This window comes from Semicossyphus pulcher, unplaced genomic scaffold (assembly GCF_022749685.1).
Source record: "Semicossyphus pulcher isolate SPU_LCO1_2020_fin unplaced genomic scaffold, fSemPul1.0.p SCAF_2, whole genome shotgun sequence".
NCBI lineage: Eukaryota > Metazoa > Chordata > Actinopteri > Labriformes > Labridae > Semicossyphus > Semicossyphus pulcher.
Genome location: NW_027211693.1, coordinates 19,397,501 through 19,405,000, shown reverse-complemented (window position 1 = coordinate 19,405,000; position 7,500 = coordinate 19,397,501). Strand labels below are relative to the sequence as shown.

General features: G+C 40.6%; 20 non-coding genes across 20 annotated transcripts in view; all 20 read right to left on the bottom strand.

Moving 5' to 3' along the window:
- Positions 1–446: 446 nt before the first annotated feature.
- Positions 447–518, bottom strand: trnaw-cca (transfer RNA tryptophan (anticodon CCA)). Its single transcript has one exon. It is a non-coding gene; the product is annotated as a tRNA-Trp (tRNA).
- Positions 519–913: 395 nt separating this feature from the next.
- On the bottom strand, positions 914–985 carry trnaw-cca (transfer RNA tryptophan (anticodon CCA)). Its single transcript has one exon. It is a non-coding gene; the product is annotated as a tRNA-Trp (tRNA).
- Positions 986–1,149: 164 nt separating this feature from the next.
- Positions 1,150–1,221, bottom strand: trnaw-cca (transfer RNA tryptophan (anticodon CCA)). The gene has a single exon. It is a non-coding gene; the product is annotated as a tRNA-Trp (tRNA).
- A 164-nt stretch (positions 1,222–1,385) lies between these two features.
- trnaw-cca (transfer RNA tryptophan (anticodon CCA)) lies at positions 1,386–1,457 on the bottom strand. Its single transcript has one exon. It is a non-coding gene; the product is annotated as a tRNA-Trp (tRNA).
- A 164-nt stretch (positions 1,458–1,621) lies between these two features.
- On the bottom strand, positions 1,622–1,693 carry trnaw-cca (transfer RNA tryptophan (anticodon CCA)). Its single transcript has one exon. It is a non-coding gene; the product is annotated as a tRNA-Trp (tRNA).
- A 164-nt stretch (positions 1,694–1,857) lies between these two features.
- On the bottom strand, positions 1,858–1,929 carry trnaw-cca (transfer RNA tryptophan (anticodon CCA)). Its single transcript has one exon. It is a non-coding gene; the product is annotated as a tRNA-Trp (tRNA).
- A 385-nt stretch (positions 1,930–2,314) lies between these two features.
- trnaw-cca (transfer RNA tryptophan (anticodon CCA)) lies at positions 2,315–2,386 on the bottom strand. The gene has a single exon. It is a non-coding gene; the product is annotated as a tRNA-Trp (tRNA).
- A 631-nt stretch (positions 2,387–3,017) lies between these two features.
- trnaw-cca (transfer RNA tryptophan (anticodon CCA)) lies at positions 3,018–3,089 on the bottom strand. The gene has a single exon. It is a non-coding gene; the product is annotated as a tRNA-Trp (tRNA).
- A 160-nt stretch (positions 3,090–3,249) lies between these two features.
- trnaw-cca (transfer RNA tryptophan (anticodon CCA)) lies at positions 3,250–3,321 on the bottom strand. Its single transcript has one exon. It is a non-coding gene; the product is annotated as a tRNA-Trp (tRNA).
- A 395-nt stretch (positions 3,322–3,716) lies between these two features.
- trnaw-cca (transfer RNA tryptophan (anticodon CCA)) lies at positions 3,717–3,788 on the bottom strand. Its single transcript has one exon. It is a non-coding gene; the product is annotated as a tRNA-Trp (tRNA).
- Positions 3,789–4,179: 391 nt separating this feature from the next.
- trnaw-cca (transfer RNA tryptophan (anticodon CCA)) lies at positions 4,180–4,251 on the bottom strand. The gene has a single exon. It is a non-coding gene; the product is annotated as a tRNA-Trp (tRNA).
- Positions 4,252–4,415: 164 nt separating this feature from the next.
- On the bottom strand, positions 4,416–4,487 carry trnaw-cca (transfer RNA tryptophan (anticodon CCA)). Its single transcript has one exon. It is a non-coding gene; the product is annotated as a tRNA-Trp (tRNA).
- Positions 4,488–4,877: 390 nt separating this feature from the next.
- On the bottom strand, positions 4,878–4,949 carry trnaw-cca (transfer RNA tryptophan (anticodon CCA)). The gene has a single exon. It is a non-coding gene; the product is annotated as a tRNA-Trp (tRNA).
- Positions 4,950–5,349: 400 nt separating this feature from the next.
- On the bottom strand, positions 5,350–5,421 carry trnaw-cca (transfer RNA tryptophan (anticodon CCA)). The gene has a single exon. It is a non-coding gene; the product is annotated as a tRNA-Trp (tRNA).
- Positions 5,422–5,585: 164 nt separating this feature from the next.
- On the bottom strand, positions 5,586–5,657 carry trnaw-cca (transfer RNA tryptophan (anticodon CCA)). The gene has a single exon. It is a non-coding gene; the product is annotated as a tRNA-Trp (tRNA).
- Positions 5,658–5,821: 164 nt separating this feature from the next.
- On the bottom strand, positions 5,822–5,893 carry trnaw-cca (transfer RNA tryptophan (anticodon CCA)). The gene has a single exon. It is a non-coding gene; the product is annotated as a tRNA-Trp (tRNA).
- Positions 5,894–6,289: 396 nt separating this feature from the next.
- Positions 6,290–6,361, bottom strand: trnaw-cca (transfer RNA tryptophan (anticodon CCA)). The gene has a single exon. It is a non-coding gene; the product is annotated as a tRNA-Trp (tRNA).
- Positions 6,362–6,761: 400 nt separating this feature from the next.
- trnaw-cca (transfer RNA tryptophan (anticodon CCA)) lies at positions 6,762–6,833 on the bottom strand. The gene has a single exon. It is a non-coding gene; the product is annotated as a tRNA-Trp (tRNA).
- A 149-nt stretch (positions 6,834–6,982) lies between these two features.
- trnaw-cca (transfer RNA tryptophan (anticodon CCA)) lies at positions 6,983–7,054 on the bottom strand. Its single transcript has one exon. It is a non-coding gene; the product is annotated as a tRNA-Trp (tRNA).
- A 400-nt stretch (positions 7,055–7,454) lies between these two features.
- The window catches only part of trnaw-cca (transfer RNA tryptophan (anticodon CCA)), a 72-nt gene continuing 26 nt past the window's right edge, over positions 7,455–7,500 (bottom strand). Inside the window, exon 1 of the tRNA in view lies at positions 7,455–7,500. This exon is cut by the window's right edge and continues 26 nt beyond it. This is a non-coding gene — a tRNA (tRNA-Trp).

Below are 7,500 nucleotides of genomic sequence, written 5' to 3'. Positions count from 1 at the left end.
CGCAACCTTCTGATCTGGAGTCAGACGCGCTAGCGTTGCGCCATAAGGTTGAAAATCTTCTGCAGTAGTAGTATTTTAGAGATGAAAATGTGGTTTAACGGTTCATTAATGATATTGCATGTGGGGTATATAGGTTCCTTGAAGTTTCTTTGCTCTTGAAGAATGAATTAGAATTGATGATAAATATTGGGTGACCTAATGTGAAACAAGTGACACTGACGTGAGTTGAACATGCAACCTTCTGATCTGGAGTCAGACGCGCTACTGTTGCGCCACAAGGTCCAAAATCTTCTGCAGTAGTAGCATTTTAGAGATGAAAATCTGGTGTAACGGTTCATTAATGACATTGCATGTGGGGTGTATAGGTCCCATGAAGTGACGAGCTTTGCTCTTAAAGAATGAATTAGAATTGATGATAAATATTGGGTGATCTAATGTGAAACAAGTGACCCTGACGTGATTTGAACACGCAACCTTCTGATCTGGAGTCAGACGCGCTACCGTTGCGCCACAAGGTCCAAAATTTTCTGCAGTAGTAGCATTTTAGAGATGAAAATGTGGTGTAACGGTTCATTAATGACATTGCATGTGGGGCATATAGGTTCCTTGAAGTGACGAGCTTTGCTCTTGAAGAATGAATTAGAATTGATGATAAATATTGGGTGATGTAATTTGAAAGAACTTAATTTAATTGAACACGCAACCTTCTGCTCTAGAGTCAGACACGCTACTGTTACACCACAAACCCAGATTTTTTTCTGCAGGAGTAGCATTTTATAGATGAAAATGTGGTGTAACGGTTCATTAATGATATTGCATGTGGGGCATATAGGTTCCTTGAAGTGACGAGCTTTGCTCTTGAAGAATGAATTAGAATTGATGATAAATATTGGGTGACCTAATGTGAAACAAGTGACCCTGATGTGATTTGAACACGCAACCTTCTGATCTGGAGTCAGACGTGCTACCATTGCGCCACAAGGTCCAAAATCTTCTGCAGTAGTAGCATTTTAGAGATGAAAATCTGGTGGAACAGTTCATTAATGATATTGCATGTGTGGCATATAGGTTCCTTGAAGTGACGAGCTTTGCTCTTGAAGAATGAATTAGAATTGATGATAAATATTGGGTGACCTAATGTGAAACAAGTGACCCTGACGTGATTTGAACACGCAACCTTCTGATCTGGAGTCAGATGCGCTACCGTTGCGCCACAAGGTCCAAAATCTTCTGCAGTAGTAGCATTTTAGAGATGAAAATGTGGTGTAATGGTTCATTAATGATATTGCATGTGGGGCGTATAGGTCCCTTGAAGTGACGAGCTTTGCTCTTGAAGAATGAATTAGAATTGATGATAAATATTGGGTGATCTAATGTGAAACAAGTGACCCTGACGTGATTTGAACACGCAACCTTCTGATCTGGAGTCAGACGCGCTACTGTTGCGCCACAAGGTCCAAAATCTTCTGCAGTAGTAGCATTTTAGAGATGAAAATGTGGTGAAACGGTTCATTAATGATATTGCATGTGGGGCATATAGGTTCCTTGAAGTGACGAGCTTTGCTCTTGAAGAATGAATTAGAATTGATGATAAATATTGGGTGATCTAATGTGAAACAAGTGACCCTGATGTGATTTGAACACGCAACCTTCTGATCTGGAGTCAGACGCGCTACCGTTGTGCCACAAGGTCCAAAATCTTCTGCGGTAGTAGCATTTTAGAGATGAAAATGTGGTGTAACGGTTCATTAATGATATTGCATGTGGGGCATATAGGTTCCTTGAAGTGACGAGCTTTGCTCTTGAAGAATGAATTAGAATTGATGATAAATATTGGGTGATCTAATGTGAAACAAGTGACCCTGACGTGATTTAAACACGCAACCTTCTGATCTGGAGTCAGACGCGCTACCGTTGCGCCACAAGGTCAAGAGTCTTCTGCAGTAGTAGCATTTTAGAGATGAAAATGTGGTGTAACGGGTCATTAATGATATTGCATGAGGGGTAAGTAGGTTCCTTGAAGTGACAAGCTTTGCTCTTGAAGAATGAATTAGAATTGATGATAAATATAGGGTGACCTAATGTGAAACAAGTGACCCTGACGTGAGTTGAACACGCAACCTTCTGATCTGGAGTCAGACGTGCTACCGTTGCGTCACAAGGTCCAAAATCTTCTGCAGTAGTAGCATTTTAGAGATGAAAATCTAGTGGAACAGTTCATTATGGCATATAGGTTCCTTGAAGTGACGAGCTTTGCTCTTGAAGAATGAATTAGAATTGATGATAAATATTGGGTGACCTAATGTGAAACAAGTGACCCTGACGTGATTTGAACACGCAACCTTCTGATCTGGAGTCAGACGCGCTACCGTTGCGCCACAAGGTCCAAAATCTTCTGCAGTAGTAGCATTTTAGAGATGAAAATGTGGTGTAACGGTTCATTAATGATATTGCATGTGGGGCATATAGGTTCCTTGAAGTGATGAGCTTTGCTCTTGAAGAATGAATTAGAATTGATGATAAATATTGGGTGATCTAATGTGAAACAAGTGACCCTGACGTGATTTGAACACGCAACCTTCTGATCTGGAGTCAGACGCGCTACCGTTGCCCGACAAGGTCCAAAACCTTCTGCAGTAGTAGCATTTTAGAGATGAAAATGTGGTGTAACGGGTCATTAATGATATTGCATGAGGGGTAAGTAGGTTCCTTGAAGTGACAAGCTTTGCTCTTGAAGAATGAATTAGAATTGATGATAAATATTGGGTGATGTAATTTGAAAGAACTTAATTTAATTGAACACGCAACCTTCTGCTCTAGAGTCAGACACGCTACTGTTACACCACAAACCCAGATTTTTTTCTGCAGGAGTAGCATTTTATAGATGAAAATGTGGTGGAACGGTTCATTAATGATATTGCATGTGGGGCATATAGGTTCCTTGAAGTGACGAGCTTTGCTCTTGAAGAATGAATTAGAATTGATGATAAATATTGGGTGACCTAATGTGAAACAAGTGACCCTGATGTGATTTGAACACGCAACCTTCTGATCTGGAGTCAGACACGCTACCGTTGCGCCACAAGGTCAAGAGTCTTCTGCAGTAGTAGCATTTTAGAGATGAAAATCTGGTGGAACGGTTCATTATAGATGTTGCATGTGGGGTATATAGGTTCCTTGAAGTTTCTTTGCTCTTGAAGAATGAATTAGAATTGATGATAAATATTGGGTGACCTAATGTGAAACAAGTGACCCTGACGTGATTTGAACACGCAACCTTCTGATCTGGAGTCAGACGCGCTACCGTTGCGCCACAAGGTCCAAAATCTTCTGCAGTAGTAGCATTTTAGAGATGAAAATGTGGTGTAACGGTTCATTAATGATATTGCATGTGGGGCATATAGGTTCCTTGAAGTGACGAGCTTTGCTCTTGAAGAATGAATTAGAATTGATGATAAATATTGGGTGATGTAATTTGAAAGAACTTAATTTAATTGAACACGCAACCTTCTGCTCTAGAGTCAGACACGCTACTGTTACACCACAAACCCAGATTTCTTTCTGCAGGAGTAGCATTTTATAGATGAAAATGTGGTGGAACGGTTCATTAATGATATTGCATGTGGGGCATATAGGTTCCTTGAAGTGACGAGCTTTGCTCTTGAAGAATGAATTAGAATTGATGATAAATATTGGGTGATCTAATGTGAAACAAGTGACCCTGATGTGATTTGAACATGCAACCTTCTGATCTGGAGTCAGACGCGCTACCGTTGCGCCACAAGGTCCAAAATCTTCTGCGGTAGTAGCATTTTAGAGATGAAAATGTGGTGTAACGGTTCATTAATGATGTTGCATGTGGGGCATATAGGTTCCTTGAAGTGACGAGCTTTGCTCTTGAAGAATGAATTAGAATTGATGATAAATATTGGGTGATGTAATTTGAAAGAACTTAATTTAATTGAACACGCAACCTTCTGCTCTAGAGTCAGACACGCTACTGTTACACCACAAACCCAGATTTTTTTCTGCAGGAGTAGCATTTTATAGATGAAAATGTGGTGTAACGGTTCATTAATGATATTGCATGTGGGGTATATAGGTTCCTTGAAGTTTCTTTGCTCTTGAAAAATGAATTAGAATTGATGATAAATATTGGGTGATCTAATGTGAAACAAGTGACCCTGACGTGAGTTGAACACGCAACCTTCTGATCTGGAGTCAGACGCGCTACCGTTGCGACACAAGGTCCAAAATTTTCTGCAGTAGTAGCATTTTAGAGATGAAAATGTGGTGTAACGGTTCATTTATGATATTGCATGTGGGGTGTATAGGTCCCATGAAGTGACGAGCTTTGCTCTTAAAGAATGAATTAGAATTGATGATAAATATTGGGTGATCTAATGTGAAACAAGTGACCCTGACGTGATTTGAACACGCAACCTTCTGATATGGAGTCAGGCGCGCTACCGTTGCGCCACAAGGTCCAAAATCTTCTGCAGTAGTAGCATTTTAGAGATGAAAATGTGGTGTAACGGTTCATTAATGATATTGCATGTGGGGCATATAGGTTCCTTGAAGTGACGAGCTTTGCTCTTGAAGAATGAATTAGAATTGATGATAAATATTGGGTGATGTAATTTGAAAGAACTTAATTGAACACGCAACCTTCTGCTCTAGAGTCAGACACGCTACTGTTACACAACAAACCCAGATTTTTTTCTGCAGGAGTAGCATTTTATAGATGAAAATGTGGTGTAACGGTTCAATAATGATATTGCATGTGGGGCATATAGGTTCCTTGAAGTGACGAGCTTTGCTCTTGAAGAATGAATTAGAATTGATGATAAATATTGGGTGATCTAATGTGAAACAAGTGACCCTGACGTGATTTAAACACGCAACCTTCTGATCTGGAGTCAGACGCGCTACCGTTGCGCCACAAGGTCAAGAGTCTTCTGCAGTAGTAGCATTTTAGAGATGAAAATGTGGTGTAACGGTTCATTAATGATATTGCATGTGGGGCATATAGGTTCCTTGAAGTGATGAGCTTTGCTCTTGAAGAATGAATTAGAATTGATGATAAATATTGGGTGATCTAATGTGAAACAAGTGACCCTGACGTGATTTGAACACGCAACCTTCTGATCTGGAGTCAGACGCGCTACCGTTGCCCGACAAGGTCCAAAACCTTCTGCAGTAGTAGCATTTTAGAGATGAAAATGTGGTGTAACGGGTCATTAATGATATTGCATGAGGGGTAAGTAGGTTCCTTGAAGTGACAAGCTTTGCTCTTGAAGAATGAATTAGAATTGATGATAAATATTGGGTGATCTAATGTGAAACAAGTGACCCTGACGTGATTTGAACACGCAACCTTCTGATCTGGAGTCAGACGCGCTACCGTTGCGCGACAAGGTCCAAAACCTTCTGCAGTAGTAGCATTTTAGAGATGAAAATGTGGTGTAACGGGTCATTAATGATATTGCATGAGGGGTAAGTAGGTTCCTTGAAGTGACGAGCTTTGCTCTTGAAGAATGAATTAGAATTGATGATAAATATTGGGTGATCTAATGTGAAACAAGTGACCCTGATGTGATTTGAACACGCAACCTTCTGATCTGGAGTCAGACGCGCTACCGTTGCGCCACAAGGTCCAAAACCTTCTGCAGTAGTAGCATTTTAGAGATGAAAATGTGGTGTAACGGGTCATTAATGATATTGCATGAGGGGTAAGTAGGTTCCTTGAAGTGACAAGCTTTGCTCTTGAAGAATGAATTAGAATTGATGATAAATATTGGGTGATCTAATGTGAAACAAGTGACCCTGACGTGATTTGAACACGCAACCTTCTGATCTGGAGTCAGACGCGCTACCGTTGCGCGACAAGGTCCAAAACCTTCTGCAGTAGTAGCATTTTAGAGATGAAAATGTGGTGTAACGGGTCATTAATGATATTGCATGAGGGGTAAGTAGGTTCCTTGAAGTGACGAGCTTTGCTCTTGAAGAATGAATTAGAATTGATGATAAATATTGGGTGATCTAATGTGAAACAAGTGACCCTGACATGATTTGAACACGCAACCTTAGGATCTGGAGTCAGACGCGCAACCGTTGCGCCACAAGGTTGAAAATCTTCTGCAGTAGTAGCATTTCAGAGATGAAAATGTGGTGTAACGGTTCATTATAGATATTGCATGTGGGGTATATAGGTTCCTTGAAGTTTCTTTGCTCTTGAAGAATGAATTAGAATTGATGATAAATATTGGGTGACCTAATGTGAAACAAGTGACCCTGACGTGATTTGAACACGCAACCTTCTGATCTGGAGTCAGACGCGCTACCGTTGCGCCACAAGGTCCAAAATCTTCTGCAGTAGTAGCATTTTAGAGATGAAAATGTGGTGTAACGGTTCATTAATGATATTGCATGTGGGGCATATAGGTTCCTTGAAGTGATGAGCTTTGCTCTTGAAGAATGAATTAGAATTGATGATAAATATTGGGTGATCTAATGTGAAACAAGTGACCCTGACGTGATTTGAACACGCAACCTTCTGATCTGGAGTCAGACGCGCTACCGTTGCCCGACAAGGTCCAAAACCTTCTGCAGTAGTAGCATTTTAGAGATGAAAATGTGGTGTAACGGGTCATTAATGATATTGCATGAGGGGTAAGTAGGTTCCTTGAAGTGACAAGCTTTGCTCTTGAAGAATGAATTAGAATTGATGATAAATATTGGGTGATCTAATGTGAAACAAGTGACCCTGACGTGATTTGAACACGCAACCTTCTGATCTGGAGTCAGACGCGCTACCGTTGCGCGACAAGGTCCAAAACCTTCTGCAGTAGTAGCATTTTAGAGATGAAAATCTGGTGGAACAGTTCATTATGGCATATAGGTTCCTTGAAGTGACGAGCTTTGCTCTTGAAGAATGAATTAGAATTGATGATAAATATTGGGTGACCTAATGTGAAACAAGTGACCCTGACGTGATTTGAACACGCAACCTTCTGATCTGGAGTCAGACGCGCTACCGTTGCGCCACAAGGTCCAAAATCTTCTGCAGTAGTAGCATTTTAGAGATGAAAATGTGGTGTAACGGTTCATTAATGATATTGCATGTGGGGCATATAGGTTCCTTGAAGTGATGAGCTTTGCTCTTGAAGAATGAATTAGAATTGATGATAAATATTGGGTGATCTAATGTGAAACAAGTGACCCTGACGTGATTTGAACACGCAACCTTCTGATCTGGAGTCAGACGCGCTACCGTTGCCCGACAAGGTCCAAAACCTTCTGCAGTAGTAGCATTTTATAGATGAAAATGTGGTGTAACGGGTCATTAATGATATTGCATGAGGGGTAAGTAGGTTCCTTGAAGTGACAAGCTTTGCTCTTGAAGAATGAATTAGAATTGATGATAAATATTGGGTGATCTAATGTGAAACAAGTGACCCTGACGTGATTTGAACACGCAACCTTCTGATCTGGAGTCAG